Source organism: Macaca nemestrina, chromosome 11 (genome assembly GCF_043159975.1).
Source record: "Macaca nemestrina isolate mMacNem1 chromosome 11, mMacNem.hap1, whole genome shotgun sequence".
Lineage (NCBI taxonomy): Eukaryota > Metazoa > Chordata > Mammalia > Primates > Cercopithecidae > Macaca > Macaca nemestrina.
In genome coordinates this window covers 81859300-81879779 of record NC_092135.1, presented here as the reverse complement: position 1 = coordinate 81879779, position 20480 = coordinate 81859300, and the positions used below count along the sequence as shown (strand labels likewise).

At 33.9% G+C, this 20480-nt stretch overlaps 1 long non-coding RNA gene across 1 annotated transcript in view; it reads right to left on the bottom strand.

Annotated features, from left to right (window-relative positions):
• Positions 1–9289: 9289 nt before the first annotated feature.
• LOC105468270 (uncharacterized) overlaps positions 9290–20480 on the bottom strand; it is a 57540-nt gene continuing 46349 nt past the window's right edge. The window contains exon 2 of the long non-coding RNA XR_011609589.1: positions 9290–9980. This is a non-coding gene — a long non-coding RNA (uncharacterized lncRNA). The remainder of the gene's footprint in view (positions 9981–20480) is intronic.

The following is a 20480-nucleotide window of genomic DNA, read 5'->3' as shown; positions in this document are numbered from 1 at the left end:
CCTTGAACCCGGGAGGCAGAGGTTGCAGTAAGCCAAGATTGCGCCACTGTACTCCAGCCTGGACTGTGACACAGTGAGACTCTGTCTCAAAAAAATAAAAAATAAATACAGATAGCTTAGGGACAGTTTTCTCTAAAACAGGGAGGAACTGGTCCTTCTGGCTCTCTACTGTCTTCTAGTGTCTCCCTCCCCTGACCCCTCTATGTGTATGTGCATCTCAAGGTTCCTCAAGAGGCAGCTTCTCAGAGATTAATCACATTTTCTAGAGTCTCTTCCCTCTATCTCACACTATAAGGTCAAAGGGATACTAATCTGCTCTAGAAACAACTGTGACATCTATGCCATGTATTGAGAGGAAGGAAAGCTGATTACTTTTTATCCAGTCAAAATTATCATCCTAAAATTTGATTATAGTAGATATGAGGAAGTAGCTAACTTTAGTACCATCTAACATTCTATTCCCATGTGTTTTAGTTAAATAGGTAGTTGTTTTACATTATTTTAATATTGTAATAATATTGATCTATATAAGACCAATCATAAAGAATTTGACTTCAAATACTAGATTTAGAAAATAAAGAATCTTAAATAATTAATTTAAGTAAAGGCAAATGTCTGTGAGATCAAGGAGGCTGATTTTTTTAAAGCATGTGAGTTATTAAGGCTACTGAAAATAGGACCAGAATATTTCCTATGAAAACTCAGTAAGTAATTAAAGATAAATTTTACTTTGTACAAATTAGAAAAACAATCAATGTAATAAAATCTTCAAGGTTACCAGTTGCAGGTCCTTTGGAAACATGACTGTGTTTCACGCTTCGATTTATAGCAATGTCTGCTCATAGGAGCCAGACTGATATTCTCCTGGGCTGGATATTATGTAATGATTTTCACTTCCTTTTTTCAGTTTATGCAAAATGTACAAATAACCAAATTATTCTCCTTTAGTTAATTAGCTTTCAAAATGGTTAAAGAGTATCTTTGTCTGTTATTCTTTAAGCAAATCTGAATGATTACACATTTTGTAGAGTGCCTTATGGAATGTATCATCATGTAAGTAACTATCTTGGATAAAGAGTCAACAACAATTGGTGTGCTGTATACAGGAGCCCCATCTGATGTGCAAAGACACACGTCTCAAAATAAAGGGATGAAGGAATATTTACCAAGCAAATGGAAAATAACAACAACAAAAAGCAAGGGTTGCAATCCTAGTCTCTGATAAAACAGAATTTAAACCAACAAAGATCAAGAGAGACAAAGAAGGGCATTATATAATGATAAAGGGATCAATGCAACAAGAAGAGTTAATATCCTAAATATATATGCATCCAATATAGGAACACCCAGATTCATAAAGCAAGTTCTTAGAGACCTACAAAGAGACTTAGATACCCACACAATAATAGTGGGAGACTTTAACACGTCACTGTCAATATTAGACAGATCAATGAGACAGAAAGTTAACAAGGATATCCAGGAATTGAACTCAGCTCTTGACCAAGTGGACCTAATAGACATCTACAGAACTCTCCACCCCAAATCGACAGAATATAAAATATTCTCAGCACCACAACCCGCATATTCTAAAATTGAGCACATAATTGGAAGTAAAACACTCCTCAGCAAATGCAAAAGGAAGGAAATCATAAGAAACAGTCTCTCAGACCACAGTGCAATCAAATTAGAACTTAGGATTATGAAACTCACTAAAAACTGCACAACTACATGGAAACTGAACAACGTGCTCCTGAATGACTATTGAGTAAATAACAAAATTAAGGAAGAAATAAAGAAGTTCTTTGAAACCAATGAGAACAAAGAGACAACATACCAGAATCTCTGGGACACAGTTAAGCAATGTGTAGAGGGAAATTTATAGCACTAAATGCCCATAAGAGAAAGCAGGAAAGATCTAAAATCGGAACCTTAACATCACAATTAAAAGAACTAGAGAAGCAAGAGTAAACACATTAAAAAGGTAGCAGAAGACAAGACATAACTAAGATCAGAGCAGAACAGAAGGAGATAGAGACACGAAAAGCCCTTCAAAAAATCAATGAATCCAGAAACTGGTTTTTGTAAAGATTAACAAAATGAATAGACTGCTAGTCAGAATAATAAGCAAGAAAAGAGAGAAGAATCAAATAGATACAATAAAAAATGATAAAGGGTATATCACCACTGATCCCACAGAAATATAAACTACCATCAGAGAAGATTAAACACCTCTACACAAATAAACTAGAAAATCTAGAAGAAATGGGTAAATTCCTGGACACGTAAACTCTTCCAAGTCTAAACCAGGAAGAAGTTGAATCCCTGAATAGACAGAAAACAAGTTCTGAAATTGAGACAGTAACTACTAGCCTACCAACAACAACAAAAAAAAGTCTAGGCAAGATGGATTCACAGACAAATTTTGCCTGAGGTGCACAGAGGAGCTGGTCCCATTCCTTCTGAAACTATTCCAAACAACAGAAAAAGTGGAATGCTCCCTAACTCATTTTATGAGGTCAGCATCATCCTGATACCAAAATCTGGCAGAAACACAACAAAAAAAGAAAATTTCAGGCCAATATCCCTGATGAACATCAATGTGAAAATCTTCAATAAATTACTGGCATACTGAATCCAGCAGCACATCAAAAAGCTTATCCACCATGATCAAGTTGACTTCATCCCTGGGATGCAAGGCTGGTTCAACATACGTAAATCAATAAACATCATCCATCACATAAACAGAATCAAGGACAAAAACCACATGATTATCTCAATAGATGCAGAAAAAGCCTCTGATACCATTCGACAGCCCTTCATGCTAAAAATTCTAAATATACTAGGTATTGATGGAACGTATCTCAAAATAATAAGAGCTATTTATGACAAACTCACAGCCAACCTCATACTGAAAGGGCAAAAACTGGAAGCATTCCCTTTGAGAACCAGCACAAGACAAGTACGTCCTCTCTCACTATGCCTGTTCAACATAGTATTGGAAGTTCTGGCCAGGGCAATAAGGCAAGAGGAAGAAATAAAGGGTATTCAAATAGGAACAGAGGAAGTCAAATTGCCTCTGTTTGCAGATGACATGAGTGTATATTTATAAAACCTCGTCATCTCAGCCCAAAATATCCATAAACTGATAAGCAACTTGGGCAAAGTCTTAGGATACAAAATCAGTGTGCAAAAATCACAAGCATTCCTATAAGCATTTGTTTGTCCTAACAGACTAAAAGAGAGCCAAATCATGAGTGACATCCATTTACAATTGCTACAAAGAGAATACCCAGGATTCCAACTTACAAGGGATGCAAAGGACCTCTTCAAGGAGAACTACAAACCACTAATCAAAGAAATAAGAGAGGACACAAACAAAATGGAAAAACATTCCATGCTCATGGATAGGGAGAATCAATATACAATATTCACAGAACATGACCATGCTGCCCAAAGTAATTTATAGATTGAATGCTATCCCCATCAAGCTACCATTAACTTTCTTCACAGAATTAGAAAAAACTACTATAAATTTCATATGGAACCAAAAAAGAGCCCACATAGCCAAGACAATCCTAAATAAAAAGAATAAAGCTGGAGGCGTCATGTGACCTGACTTTAAACTATACTACAAGGCTCAGTAACCAAAAGAGCACGGAACTAGTACTAAAACAGATATATAGACCAATGGAACAGAACAGGGGCCTCAGAAATAACACCACACATCTATAACCATCTGATCTTTGACAAACCTGACAAAAACAAGCAATTGGGAAAGGATCCTTTATTAAATAAATGTTGTTGGGAAAACTGGCTAGCCGTATGCAGAAAACTGAAACTAGACCCTCTTCCTTACACCTTATACAAAAGTTAACTCAAGACGGATTAAAGACTTAAATGAAAGAATTAAAACCATAAAAACCCTAGAAGAAAACCTAGACAATACCATTCAGGACATATGCATGGGCAAATACTTCATGACCAAAACAGCAAAAGCAATGGCAACAAAAGCCAAAATTGACCAATGGGATCTAATTAAACTAAAGAGCTTCTGTACAGCAAAAGAAACTATCATTAGAGTGAACAGGCAACCTGAAGAAAGGGAGAATTTTTTTGTAATCTATCCATCTGACAAAGGGCTAATATCCTGAATCTACAAAAACTTAAACAAATTTACAAAAAGAACAACCCTATCAAGAGTGGGTGAAGGATATGAACAGACACTTCTCAAGATAAGACATTTATACAGCCAACAAACATAGTGAAAAAAGCTCATCATCACTGGTCATTAGAGAAATGCAAATCAAAGCCACAATGAGATACCATCTCATGCCAGTTAGAATGGTGATCATTAAAAAGTCAGGAAACAACAGATGCTAGAGAGGATGTGGAGAAATAGGAGCACTTTTATACCATTGGTGGGAGTGTAAATTAGTTCACCCATTGCGGAAGACAGTGTGGCCATTCCTTAAGGACCTAGAACCAGAAGTGCCATTTGACCCAGCAATCTCATTACTGAGTATATACCCAAATGATTATAAATCATTCTATCATAAAGACACATGCACATGTATGTTTATTGAGGCACTGTTCACAATAGCAAAGACTTGGAGACGACCCAAATGCCCATCAATGATAGATTGGATTAAAAAAAATCTGGCACATGTACACCATGGAATACAGACATAAAAAAAGGATGATTTCATGTCCTTTGCAGGGATATGAATGAAGCTGGAAACCACCATTCTCAGCAAACTAACACAGGAACAGAAAACCAAACACAGCATGTTCTCATAAGTGGGAGTTGAACAACGAGAATACATGGACACAGGGAGAGGAACATCCCACACTGGGAACCTGTCGGGGGCTGGAGGGTTAAGGGAGGGATAGCATTAGGAGAAATACCTAATGTAGATGACAGATTGATGGATGCAGCAAACCATCATGGTAGGTGTACACCGATGTAACATACCTGCATGTTCTGCACATGTATCCTAGAACTTAAAGTATAATACAAAAAATTTTTTAAAACATCAATTGGCATACTAAAATTCAGATGAGGAGGTAAACAATAATCCAAATAAATGTATTAGTTTTGTAATACTAATAAATCACTATTATCATTAAAGTGTGTGTAACAATATAGCAGCGTACAGAAAAGCACCATGATTATTTTTCCTCTGCCAGGCTGCTGGAGTCATCAGTTTGATAAATCCAACAGTGGTGCTCTGATGGCCACTTCAGGAACAGGAGGATGTACAATACTGGAAAACACATCACTTTGCTTTTTCTTTACCATTTACATTTCCTTAAGGACTAGAAAAGTGTTTTTTGGGTTGAAGAAATACAGAGTGTGATAATAAATTAGCCTGGTGATGAGGACTGTCTATCTGGAATCTAATCTAATAGGATCCTGAATTGAGGTGGAATGAAAGTGACCTGAACCTCACTGGTCAATGAACTCTGTCCTCAAATCAAGGTAATAATAATAACAAAAGAAATTTCTCCTCAGTTGACATAAAGGCAAACATATAATAGAAATCCCACTCTTAGAACATGTCCTACAATTTTTGAAGATAGGTCTTAAGGATGATTTTCATATATAGTTAATTTCATCATTCTCGGTAATACAAAAACTTTCGATGACTAACTTCTACAAACAGAACATTTTAAGAAACAGATATTAACATGTGATATCTGGTAATGTCTTATTTAATAACTTGCTGTCTGTGCGACCTGATGTAATTTGGCTTTCCAACATTTACACAATTATAAGTCAAATGCCTGAGCTAGCATAATTTAGTGGAAATTAATTTAATTACATAGCCATGTTATATAAAGTTTTTTAGAAACTATGTCATCTGACTTTCTTCCAATAATCTTTGCAGGGGAGCCTTCATTTTAAGAATAAGGATTCAGAGAGATACACACACACTAGCTTCAATCAATGTCAGCTCTCCATATGCTTGCAATTAACTTACGAGTAGACAGTCATTTTGAAACACTCACTTATCAACAAAATGACAGAATTCTCCTATACCCAAGTGAGTAGCTTGTTGAAAGGTATGCTGAAATGTTTGTACAGATTTATTTGCCAGTTATCTGTAAGTATCTTAAATATGAGGTGGAAGGTTCTTCTTTGGAACATAGGTTCTCAGAGAATAAAATAATTGTACACAGTGTTCAAGCTGTGAAGCTACTGAATAAATGTAAATTGCTGGTGATTGTAAAGATGGGAAGTAAGTGTGTTGACATTTTGAAAAGGTTAGCTTACAGTTTGAAATGGGACATAAGCAACTGCCTCAACACAGAAGCAGGAATATAGTTTCTGCTTAGGAATCTGCTATCAAAACTATGTGAGTTCATGTAGACATTCACTGAAGCTAGATAGAATGAAATATCTGAGCAACATCTCTTTTGAATGGTCTTCCTTTGTGAAATACACCAGTGATGAGGGCTACTTATCCTGCCAAGCAGCTCGGCATCATGCTACCACGGCGTGTTTGCATCCAAGACAAGACATCATTCAATTTAAGAATATTTCTCTTTAACACACTGCCTTTAAGAAATTGACCAGGTATTTCCTTAAATACTTAGTTCCATTCATTTATTCTTAACTTAATTTAAAAATATTTATCAAGCAACTATCAGTGTTCAGGCACTGTTTCAGATCCTTAATTTATAACACTTTTATTAAATAATGTGAGCATATTGGCCTAGTCTATACCACGCTTTCTGACAGAGTGAATATCCAAGATTATTTATTGAATAAGTAATACAAATTCAAATCAAAATTTGACAATAATATACCTTTAAAGACAGTAGAGGGAAAGCAAATTACTTTCTGAGCTATTCAATGTAGAAAATATGGCAAAAATTTTATGAGCAGAAAAAGAATTTTATCTAAATATTATCATTGCTCACATTTTATTTTTCTCAAAATATCCTTTTTTAAATCCTTATACATATTCCCTAGTTTTTACTATATTGTCTTTTATAGAAAATGATATTAATAGAGCAGCCTTAAGAAGTCATCTTTTCCACTTCCTGCAAACCTCCTACTTACTGAATACATTTTAATCTAGTGAACTTCTAAAGACCCGTAAGACATCATTATCCACCATTTCACCTCTGACTCACCTCTGCCCACACCAAAAGCTTAATTTTCTTTTCTTTTTGATAAACCTCTGTGTTTAAAATGATAGATAACTAGCAGACAGGAACTCATATTTGAAGAAGTTTAAATTTTGTCGTTGCTAACACAAGATAGAAATGAGATGATATACAGTACAGCTCTTAATCCTCTTAAATTACAAGAAAGCAATAACAGGGAGGTGCAGCTCCCATTCTATGTCTTGATAATGTATGAAGCTCTATATCAGTGTTTTTCAACGGGTAGTTCCCCAAACCAGAAGCATCAGCATCACCTGGGAACATTTTAGAAATTAACTCTGGAAATGGGACCCCAGTCATCTATTTTAACAGATCCTTCTGGTGATTCTAATGCACTGAAAATTTTGATAACCACTGTTCTACATTTTTGCATATTATCTCTCTTTACTCTGCTGCCTCACTTGTTCTTCTAATTTAAGAAATGATCACATATAAATGTTAAAAAGAAGACATTAGTCTCCATTATCTATTTAAATGCATTTTTCAATCACTTAGCTAAAATCTGGACACAAGGTCACTGGGAGAAGATGACTAGGTCTGGGTAGAACAAGTTCTGGGAGAAGGTCAATGGGAAGTCTGAGAGGGTCCTGTGCAGTTTCTGAAAAAAAGGGAATCGTTAGTGTATATCATGAAATCCAGCAACAAAACGTCCTGAGTTATTAGGAGATCTCAAGCACATAGTGAATCAGTGTTCGGGACACTGCGTCAAATTTGAGTTTAAAAAATAATATCCCTAGGCCCTAAAGTGAATAAGAAACGATCCAACAAAACACATTTCGCTACTGAAAAATCATCTAAGTTAAGAAAGTCCGAATTATAAACACTGCTGGAAAGTTAAGGGACACAAAAGTCACAAATTATGTGGAGTTTGCACATTTTCCCATGTCTGCATGGGTTTTCTCCAGATACTCAGGTTTCTATTCGTGTCCCAAAGATGTGCACCTTAGGTTCATCGGTATGTCTAAATGGCCTCCATCTCAGTGAGTCTGTGTGTGTGTGCGTGTGTGTGTGCACACGTGCACCCTGTAATGGAAGTACATCCTGTGCAGGGTGGATTCCATCTAGCACCTTGAGCTGCCAAGAGATGCTTCAGCTATCCGTGACCCTGAACTGAAGTAAACGGGTAAACTATTATCTTACTTATTTCAACTAATCTTTCTTAAATTTATGTATAGCTCACATTTTCTTTAACGTTTAATACTGGAAGTATTTTAGATCTTTGTCTAAAAGTTTGGTAATGTTTTTATGACCAGAAATAAGCCATAGGAACTAATCTAATTTTGTTTATCTCAATTAGCCTGTAGTAAAATTGGTTCATTATACATTGCTTCACTTAAAGTTGCAGTTTCCAAGAACCTATTAACGATATTGAGGACTTCCTGTACTTACTAGGTGTATGATCACAGGCAATCATTTCACCACTGAGTGTCTCAGTTTCCTCCTCTGTGAAATAAGAATTACCGCCTCCTAGGATTTCTATTTTAATTTAAAAAGTTAATATTTGTATTCTAACCAATATTTAAAAGATATATTTGTAAAGACTAGTATCTGGAACATGATATGAATTATAAAAATGTTTATTAATGAATATATGTCCTATTAATATCCTAATTACAGTTTCAAGGAAATATGCATGAAAATATCCCTAGAGTTAAAAATAAGACTATATATAAAATGAACATATGTATTAGATCTAAGAATCTTACATATAGCATTGCTTTTATTAAACCTTCTTGACAATTTTTTTCCAGCCAGTTTCTGTTGAGACAATGCAATTTATTCAAGACATTATCTCTTTTGCAAAGTGTTTCTTATGCACCTATTATGAAAAGGGCAAAGATTGAACATGCGCTTATATTAATTACAATTAATAGAAGATAGGTTCAAGTGATTACTGTTAATGGACATAAAAATGTACGTATTAAGAGCAGACCTTGGATCGGTAGTATATAGCACTACACAGTCCATATATTTAAAAGTTTCTATTAAATAAATTATTCAAATGGCATGTGTTGTTTGTATAAATTATATAAGTATATTCTTTGTAATTGCGGTAGTTCATTTTCATGATAACCAAAAATCATCAAAGGAAAAAACTGTCACAAAGGAAAGCATATTTTTAGAAGCAGCATCTGCAAAAGCTTTTATTTGATGAAAATTTCTTTTCAGCACTATATTAAGTATTGTCCAAGGAAAATACAAGAAATGTTATCATGCTATTTTGAAGAAGCATATGTACAGACTGCTAGTAGGTAGAACACAAACTATGTCCACACAAGAAAATGCTATCAGTTTATCAATATTGAAGAAAATGGTCACTCAACCTTCGATTTAACCTCCATTTCCCAACAGAAAATCCCTATTTTATTTTACAAATTTTCAAATGCCCATTTCACTTCCTTTATGTGGAAACAGCCAAAAATTGTAACCTTCTTTTCTGTATGAAAATGAACAACTTAAAATAATGCATCCTGTCAAGTAATTGCTGGTCCAGCTACAGAAGCTAGAGAAAAGTCACACACTTTTGTCTTTCTCACTGATAGTTTGGGTTACTTCTTGAAAGACTATCATCAATCATGTCTAGAGCAAGCTTCTAGTGTTTCCTTTGAAATAGTTGAAGCATCATCCTTATAAAATAGCCCTCTCCCTCTAGGGAGTGTATAGTAGTGTAATTGCCAGAAAAATCCAGAATCAAAATTCCACTGTCCCGGTAAAGCAATATAGCCACTTTTAGATTACAAATACGCCCTTCTTCTCACTATGATCTCTGCTCTTTGTCTCTGCATTTTCCTTCCTCTAGTGTGTTTCTGAAAAACAAAACAAAAAAACCCCTCAAAATCATTAAAAACATATATTAAGACAGTGCTTCATATGATGCACGTGTGCAAATTATTTTATTATGAGTATGAAATAATTAGTCAATAAAACTTGGTATTGCTGAAACACAGATAAGATATAGAGATACCCATAGTTCTCCAGCATGAGAAAGTTCACTTTAAGAATAGGTACAGGCTAAAAGTTGTGCTTTCCATCTGAAAGGAAAGTTTGTAAACTAGAAGATATCACAGCAGAGAGGACATAACACTGAGAAAATTGAGAAAGAGGAAACATTCAAAGAATGACCAGAAGAATGAGACAATAAACTAAAGAACAGGATCTTAATTTGGAAAAAATTTATTGACATTATGCCTAAGTTATTGACATTAGGCATTGTAAGAAAACATTATTAGAGGAAGTAACATTAATAATACAGTTGATTAAGACTTTGATATATGAAAATCTGAACTTTGAACATGTACTAATACAGAGATTAATAGTATTGTGCAACTGGGAAAATGATCAAGATAATGATCACAATAATAATGATAAAACTTTTATAATACATCAAACATTGTGGTAGGCAATTTATAGACAATATTTTATGCAGTCCTCAAATAAATATTTAAGGCATACCATATTCCCTTTTGCAGAAATCAAGGCTACAATCGGTGGGTGACTTGCCCACCAGTCACTGGTGGTGCTAGTACTAGGAACACATTTGCCTAACAACAAAGCTAGTGTTCTTATATCACTAAACAAACAATGAAGGCAGGGTTTCACTGTAGAATATGAGCTACAAAAAAAAATATGCCATCAAAACTCAGACAATGAGATAAATGAGAGAATGAGAAAAAAGACCACGTTTTTAACAGTATCTGCACAGGTATTTTCAGCATTTACATAGTAAGAAGAAATTTGAAGTTAATATGAGTGCCATGTATATACTATTTAAAATTTGTCAAGCAAATAATCATGTTTATATAAATGGCATCTTGTTTCCATTTTATAAAGTTGATTTATTCATTTTTCATTAATAATTTTGTCAATTTGAAAAGTCTTAAAGGAATGATTTTATATAGCTACCTGGACTTCAAGAACACCAGTTTAATTTTGCCATCAAAATTCTGGTACACAGAGCGAACAGATAAGTACTACTAATTTTGGAATGATGTCTTATCAGGTTTGCAAAAGATTATCATAATTCGTTATTACTGAATACATATTTTATATTTTTCTCAATTGTATTAAACATAACTCATTAAGGATAATCTATGTACATCAAAGGCAATCTTCATCAAACATATTAAATGCTGTCTAGAGATAAGCTCACTTCTCTATTTCCCATCTGGGATGGTGTTAGCAACGCAACTGTGCCCTGTGCTTCTTTTTCTCGCTTCGACCTTCCCAGAAGAAAATAAGCCCTGGGCACTGCTGATAGTAAAAATCACCTTTATGAGGCAGTCAAGTAATAAAACCAGCTTTGTTTAGTTTTTTTTTTTTTTTTCCCCTATGCCTTTTGTAATTTCAACCCAGGAGGAAAGTGGCAAGAGAAGTGATAGAAAAATACAACAGAATGATCAGAGAAACATTCTCCATTCCCTTATATTCCCTTCAGAGCATCGTGAAATGCAGTGTCAGTTATTCCTACATCAAAACCATATCAATATATTCATACAGGCCTTTAGATGGTTTAGGATGGTTATTCATATTGACAATGTTCTCTGTTCAGGTACTGGTGCTTTCTCCCTAAGTTCTTGCATCTTCATGTTAACAGCAAGAGACCTTTGCATCTCTGACAATCTACAGTGAGCAGAATTAGCCTCCACTCTTGAAAAATATAAAACAGAATGAATTTCTATGATCTACATTTTGTATTTCATCTTACATTATGAGTTTTGTCATTGAAAACACAGTATACGATAACTACCTATTGCCACTTGCATGCCAAATTAGATGGAGACTTCTCTCATTTTCCTGTTCGAAATTTTGGAATGATTAACTACTTCTTCCTAAAAATAATATTGAGAAGTTTTTGTAGGTTACTTATGTTGGGCATTGTGCTTTATATTATGAATCCTTAAAACAATTATAAAGGATAGAAACCTTTATTATTCCAATTTTACAGCTGAGGAAATGAAACTCAGAGAGAGAAAATCACTCTCCATGAAGTCTTGCCCAAGATCACAATGGTAGGGAATTGAAATTGGAGATAAAACTCTTTGTTACTAGGATGCACATTCTCATTCACTGTGCTCTTCTGCCTCTCATTTGAAACTTTCCTTCCCATTGATTTCTAGGACGGATGTTGCTCATGGATCTTATCACACCTTTATGAAGCACTCTTTACCAATGGTTCCACTCCCTGTACCTGTCTATTAAAAGCTATGACTGCATTGTTATTACATCTCCTCTCTATTACACATCCAAGAGAATTGAGCTCACATTTCTATCAATAATCACCTATATTTCAATGACCTCTATATCTAGATATGCACTCACATCAGTCTTCAATTCCAAGATTAAATTCCTATTTTTCTATATCTTTTTGCTATTTCACATAAGCCTCTCAAATTTAACATGTCCAAATATAAGTTCATTTCATCCTCCAACCATCTCTTGAATTTCCTATGTCATTTATGAGATATCAACATCTGCCATTTTAATGTGGCATAATTGCACCCAGTCTTGAAACCTAAGAACTGTCTTAGATTTTCCCCTGTAGCTCATGCACTTGTACTCCATTTTTCTATCTTATTTATGACAAAACTCACTTTACACTACCTTCCCGTGTCTCTTTATCCCATCCCTTTCTGTGAATTAACATAGTCTTCATAGCAGACCTCATTAATCTCATCTGGGCAACTAAAATTTTGTCCTATTTTTCCCCTTGTTTCCATTCTCAGTCCTCTTTAATATGCATTAAACTTCTGGAATTATGTATTTCAAACTAAAAGCTCATCCACTTAACTACTGCAGAACACTCAAACTCCTTAACAACTACAAAATAAATCTAAGTTCCTAGGTTCAGAGCATTTCTGGATCTCACCCTTTTTATTTATTAAACCTAAGTCTTTGTCTGCTGCTCCTGCTCTTGAATCTGATACACAGGTGCACATGGAATTGCTAGAAATTCTCCATGCTTTGAGTTCTGGCATACAATGTGGCATTGTCTATATTCCTTTTTGTCCTGTTCTTTACCCAGGTATTCATTCACTACAAATGACTATACTTGCACATGGTCATACCGCATTGTTATTCCTTCCTTTGTGATCATGCACATACTACTGTTATATCATTTCTCAAAATAAATTGTAATGTTTTATTTATATTACTGGATATAAGCTCCTTCAGATCATAGATTGTAATTCATCTTCATTTAAACAGTGCCTGCAAATGCCATAATAGGGCAAAAAAAATATTTATTGGATAAAGTCTGAGAAATAGATGGATGAGAAATGTCATATGTTCTGGACTTTAATATACAGAAAGGAAGAAATTGAATCTGGTTCAGTTCCACTGTCACAAATAACTAAACGTATATTTTGTTTGCCACTCTTTAAAATAATACTTTGTTTAATAACATGACTTTTATAATTAGCATGTATATTTACTTAAAGTCATTGAAGAGAAAAAATATCTGCATATTTTTAGTTACTACAATTAAAAGATTTAAACTATTATTAAATAAAATAATCTATAAGAGCTTAACACAAATTTTAATACATAACAAGCTCTCAAAAAATGTTGTTTAGAGATATCAATTGCCTAAAACAATACATTGAAAATTTTAATTTCTTAAAGTAGTCATTGAATTTAGAAATACTTCTTTTTAAGTAAAATGTGATCAGATGCCTGACTTTAACAATTATATAACAAACTTAGATGAGATATAAAAGAAAGCATTAATCTTCAAACAGCCACCTCCTACATTACTCATTTAAAATGTACCAATGTAGCACATGAAGTAACTTGAATAACCTTATGTATGATCCCCTAACCATTGAGTCAAACTGAGTATAGAGAATCTTAATCATTAAAGTGGACGTATTTTCCACCATCAGATGACACTTTCAAATATAATTTGATGAATTATATCAAAAAGAACAAAAAACATGTTTAAGATATTCCATAAAGGCAATCTCTTTCAAGTCTTGTTGAAATAACAAAATGGTAGGCCTTTGTTTGTTATCTAATGAATACTAAATAACATACTGTCAAACATTTCTAAGATGAAGCAAGGATGGTTATTAATGGCACACAAAAGTATACTAAATGAATATTCAGTAGTTTTACAAAAACCGATTGGATTTTCAATTGCATTTAAAATGGCTGTTCGAATCAATAGCCTATTATTTCTGTTGACATAGCCTATTTCATAACTATGGAATATAATAATTAAAAGTGCTGTTGTCAATAGGCTAGAGGTTAATTGCAAAAACAGCCAGAATGCCAATGTTGGCTGGGTAACATTCAAAACTAAGTCAAGTGTGATGGAACATTTGTGTATCTATAAGGAATGTTTCAAAATTAAACTTGCATTCAGTTGAAGGTTACTGTAAAAACCTTCCACAAATACTATGGACAAATACTAAATCACATCTAGGAAGCTATCAGCAGCTAATAATTTAAAAATGTAAAAGCTCAAAATTCAATAAATATTGCTTTTACTTTAAATATGGCTATGTGAATTTTCAGTATTTCCCAATGTACACTATTGTTAGGTAACATGGTCTTCTACAGATTCCTTGTTATTCTCAACACCTCATATTATTTATATAAACCTTTATATAAATTGGCTAAGTCTGGGTTTACCTGGGATTTATTTAGAAACACGTATTTACAAAAACTAGAAAGAGGAAACTATGAAAATGAAAAAAACGGCGTAATATAATCACATGATTATTTTATTGAATTTTTATGAGTATAATCGGGTTCTTAGCTTTATACTTACTGAAATTTGAAGTACAAAAATAATGCATTAAGATAAAATAATGTGGCAGCACATAAATAAATAAATATATAAATATTCTTTCTCTTCTTCAATTCTATATGTTCTCAAATGTAACAAATATCAAAGTTTGGTATATATCATTCCATATATGACTCTCTATGCATGTAAACAGTTGAAACTAAATGCACATATTCTCCTACAAACACTATTAAAATGTACACATAAGTCTACTATTACACTTAGTACTTGTTGTATTTTGTGAGTTTTTAAAATAATCTCTTTTTGATTTTGAGTATGATTGACATACCAAAAGTTGTACGTATTTACTGTACATACTTTAATGAACATGAGGTATATACCTGTGAAACCATAAGCAATGCCATAAACATAACAATCACCTATAAATGTTTTCTACCTTCTTTTTGTTGTTGTTGTAAAAACATTTAACATAAGCACTACCCTATTAACAAATCTTAATGCATGCAATACAGTACTTTTGATTATAGGCACTATGTTGTATTGTAGATTTCTAGGACTTACTCATTTTGTGACTGAAACTTTGTACCCTTTGATCAACGTCTCCCCAATTCTCCTTGCCCAGAGGTCCTGGTAATGGCCTCCCCTCAGCCATTCTACTGTTTTGTGAGGTTGACTTTTAGAATACACAATTTTTATGAGTGTACATAACTAGATAAAGCACATACTGAGCCATAAAACAAGCTTTAACATATTTAAAAGTATTAAAGTCATACAGAATAATTGTTCTGACCAAATGGAATTCAACATTTGGAGATTAAAACATATGATTATGAGTAACTCCCGGGTCAAATTAGACACCACAGTGGAACTTGTTAAATGTTTAAAACTAAATTATAAGAAAATACAAAATATCAAAGTTTCTGAGATCAGAAGAAGCAGTGCATTGAGGAATTTAAACCTGCAAATATTGCTATTAAAAAGAAAGGGGACCAGGTATGGTGGTGCACACCTGTTATTCCAGCACTTTGGAAAACTTAAGCTGGGGGATCACTTGAGCCCAGGAGTTCAATAACAGCCTGGATAACAGAGTGAGACCCCATCTATCTCTCCAAAAATGAAAATAAATTAGTCATGCATGTTGGCCTCTGTCTGTAGTCCCAGCTAGTTGGAAAACTGAGGCAGGAGGATCACTTGAACACAGGAGTTCTAGGTTGCAGTGTACTATGATTATGCCACTGCACTACAGCCTGGGTGACAGAGTGAGACCATTTCTCTTAAAAAAAAAAATGGAATAAAGGATATAGGATTATATTTGCGTGTAGAGAAAGTAAGGATATAATTTTTAATAAAGTTTGATTTTATTGGGAAAGATAGAGTATACATATAATTAGCTATATATTAGAAGAAATACATCATCTAAGACTAGATATTTAAATGTAATAATAAAAATTTAACACAATATTTCTATTACATTGTGTTACGTATTCTTAAATAAAATAGAAAAGCCAGAACCCATAAAGGAAAATACTACTAAACTTGAGTTCCTACAAATTCAAAGCATCTCAATGACAAACTGTACCGTAAACAGCATTAAAAGACAAACTACAAATTATGAGAAAAATTTGCAACTTTTATGTCATTCAAAATACAAATCTTTAATATACATAGAAAGTTTTTGAATTAATTTGAGAATATTAATAAAGTAATTCAATTCTAAAAAGAAAGAAAATCGGGAGATAGAAAAGTTGTTTAGTTTTATTTGTAATCGGGTAAATGCCACTTAAAAAATAATATACCACTTTTTAAATCCATAATATTGGGAACAAATTTTAAAAATTTATAACATCGTGTTAGCAAGGGTATAAGGGGCTTCTTTTTGCACATTTTTTGCATAATTGGAGTGTTAAGATTCTACAGTGACATTTGAAGTATAATAAATTTGAGAGCAAGAGCAAGGAGAACTAGCTTGTGAATACTTAGAAAATAAAAACCTCTGATTTGTAATACTGGACAGTCAAGAATAAAGGCAGGCACAGAAAACATGGGGAAGCAGAAACGCAATCATATCAGGAGTAGGTCAAACTGCACCTCAATAGGAGCTGTTTAAAAATAATAATAAAATCTATGGACCTATCATGCAGGAGAAAATTGTTTCAACTTCCCCAGCAGAGTACTAAAACTACTAGTTGCAGTGCACAAGAATCTCATGGTTTCCCAGGGCCTGCAATTCACTTCCCCTACAGGGAAATGGCCACTAAGCATTTTCTTCTTATTGGGAAGAGTAAAGTATAGTTGAATCTGTCTGGCTCCGTGGCCTGAAAGACTGCATCAAAATCCCTTCTTGCTACCCTAGGTTGAAGCGTTTCTTCATCTAAAAAATGTGGATATTACCTATGATGTGAGGATTAAATAAAAGAGCAGTGAATGTGAACAGCACGGTGCTTGAAATAGTGGAAATGTGCAGCAAAAGTTAATCCTCCTTCTTTCCTACTTCCTGGGAAAATCAAAGAATCAGGGATGCTGTATTTCAGTAAGTAAATTAGCCAACCCTTTGACTCCATGTTAACTGATAGGATCATTCGAGGAATTGTCAGAAAAGAAACAGTTTTTTTAAAAGTTCCCAAATTGAATTGAATCAAGTGAGTTAAAAAATAAAGTCAACAACTGCTTGGTGTTTGCAGCCTTAACTAAATGACTCTTTTCAGGTTTATTCTCCTTATTTCATCCTTAGGTACAGTGGCAAAAACATTGTAGTTATGGTTTGAAAAACTTCGTTCAAGTCCCAAGTGTTTATTAGACAAATCAGCTAACATCTCTCACTCATGATCTATTTAATGAGAAAGAAGCAGTAAGAGCCACTTCACCATAAATAAGAATCAAAATAATAATTGTCTATAAAAATCTTTCTTTTGGCCAAATACAAATATCCTTTCCTTGGTTTGGTTTCCACCAGAAACACTGAGACAGTAAATTTAGAGCAGGTAGGTTTTGAGTTACACAAATTTAAAACACTAGGAGATGAAACAAGTGAAAGAGAAGAAGGAGAAAGGAGTGTGGCAGATTAGAGATGGCCACACAGTTTTCAGCCCCTAAGATTGAGAGGTTACCCCTTCAATTGAGCATGATACCCTGGTAAAAGGAGATGGGGTCATGATTTCTCTGACAAATAGAATATGGCAGAGGGGCACCATGCCAATTTCTAGGTCAAAGCCTTAAGAGACTGGCAGCTTCACCTTCTGTCTCTTGAAACACTTGACATCAGGGCAGTAAACAGCCATGTATGAAGTCCAATTAGCTGTTAGAGAGACCAAGTGGGAAGGTCCTAATAGTTCATGGGGAAGGAGATCCAGCTGGGCTCAGTTTTCCAGATGTCCTCACAGAGGCACTAGGAATGTGACCAAAATCAGCAAAATTATTTTGAATCCTCAATATCATCGCAGCCACCAGCTGAATACCACTGAGTGTCCCCAGTTGATGTGATATGTTTCTGAAGAAATGTACAGCTGGGCTTTGCCCAAAGGTGTAATTTATAAAAATAGAAAAATTCAGTAAAATGGTGGTGAAGCCACTAATACTTGGAGTAGTTTGTTAGATGTCAATAAATATTCCAAAAAAAAAAAAAGCAAATAAAAAGAGGATATCATCAAGCCAGCTATCACTGTGAGTGACTGAAACTTAATCCTATATGAAAAATTTGGGAAATTATGTCAAACTTAAAGTTATGCTACTTGAAGGATGAGAGAGCTGGAATACTTACACGTCAACTTACTGTTTGATGACTGCTGAACAATGGTTGTCAATTCTCTAGCACATCTGACTTGGTGAATCCCAAGAGGTACAGCACAGCATATGCATCTGCCACCATTCTATACAAATGTATAGGTCTTCCTTTGCCTTCCTTCTGCTAACATATTCTACACTGATTCTGATTCTAGGGCTTTTATTTCACCAAAAAGTGTTTTCAAAAATCTAAAAACAGTTATGTGTTTTGAAGAAATTAAATAAAAATTTGTTTGAATTTTTATTTATTTAAATCCATGCTTTTTTTTTTTTTGTCTTTCTAGTCTTATCCTTACAGTTTTTTTTTTTTTAAATCATCTTGTATAAACCCTAAAACAAAGTGTTGAAATCATCACTGAAATGGAAAAGGCCATACATGTTTGCATTTGCAAATGTTGGCTCCCTTTCTTACTACTTTGAATTTGGGAACAATAGAAGCCAGTAGATGTATTTACAAACATCTACCAACTGAAAAAAAGCGTTTTAAACTTTTGATTGTCTGTTTATTTTTATGTTGCTGCTTTTTCTTTGTCTAGGTTAATGATTAGGGTCTGGAAACAGACTTGCTGAATTTGAATCCGTGCTCAGCTACTTACTTACTAATTCTGTGCTCTGGGGAAACTACTTAACATTTCTGTGCCTCAGAAATCTTTCATTATCAATACAAAGAAGGAAACTAATAATGTTTTACTTCTGAAAGGATTGGTGTGAGTAAGAATCAATTATTAAATATAAATCATTTGGAATAGTGCCTGGCCTAGGTATGTATACAGGTCCTTAATAAATGGTAAAACATTATTATTTTTAAATTATAACATAAAATATAGAAATGACAAAAAGATCTAATTTAGCAAAGGACTATCAAGGGGGCTAAGTACATTTAATTCCTGGTTGTGTCTTTATACCAATATAAAGCTGTTTATGGAATCATAGCTTACTCAAAGCAGAACATTCTCTAAGCTTTATTATTCTACAACTTGAACAGAACAGTCATGAGCAAGAAGTATTGAACAGAGAAAGCCTTAGGGTAGGCATTTATTCTTCATTTTGATGCCATTCGCAGACTCTTTCTCAGTCAAAGAACGATGTGCCCAAATTCCAATCCGTAATCTTACTCATTTTTCATAACTAAAAAACATGCCTTTTAGTCCTTCAGATAGAAAATTGGCAAAGATAGAAGCATACAAGCAGTTTTACAGTTTAATGAGTTTAAGCAAAATCTTTTTATAGCCCAGATTCTCTAATACAAATCAAAATTGCAATTCAAGCTTGAATAAAAAAAGAAAGAAAAAGTCTGAAAGAATACTAAAGAAAAAAAAAACATGGAAATGATATTCTAACTTTTACTGTTCTGATCCCTTTCCTATGATATGCTGTAATTAATAACTGGTGTTCTCCGAGTTCCTGTTGCTATTTCTGGTTTACTCTCTTCCCTGCTGGTTACTTTCACTATGAAATGGTTTGCATCTAAAGTCAGAGTTACAAAATAATATGAATTAGATCACTTAGTCTTAAATGGTTGATTGACTGTTTTCCATAGCATAGAGCATCATGCCTAAAAACCTGGTCAGTCTCTAGTCTTATCTTGATCTTAACTCTTTATCTGGCTCAAGAATAGTCCTGAATGTGGATCAAACAGTCTCTAGTTATTATGATTCTCATTAAGTCTACTAGAACTGATCATGGGGTCAAATCTTGGTTTTATTCTTTCTGTTCAAAACACCAACCACACTTCCTAATTGTTAGATGCTGTATTTTTCTGACTCTCTCCTTTTCC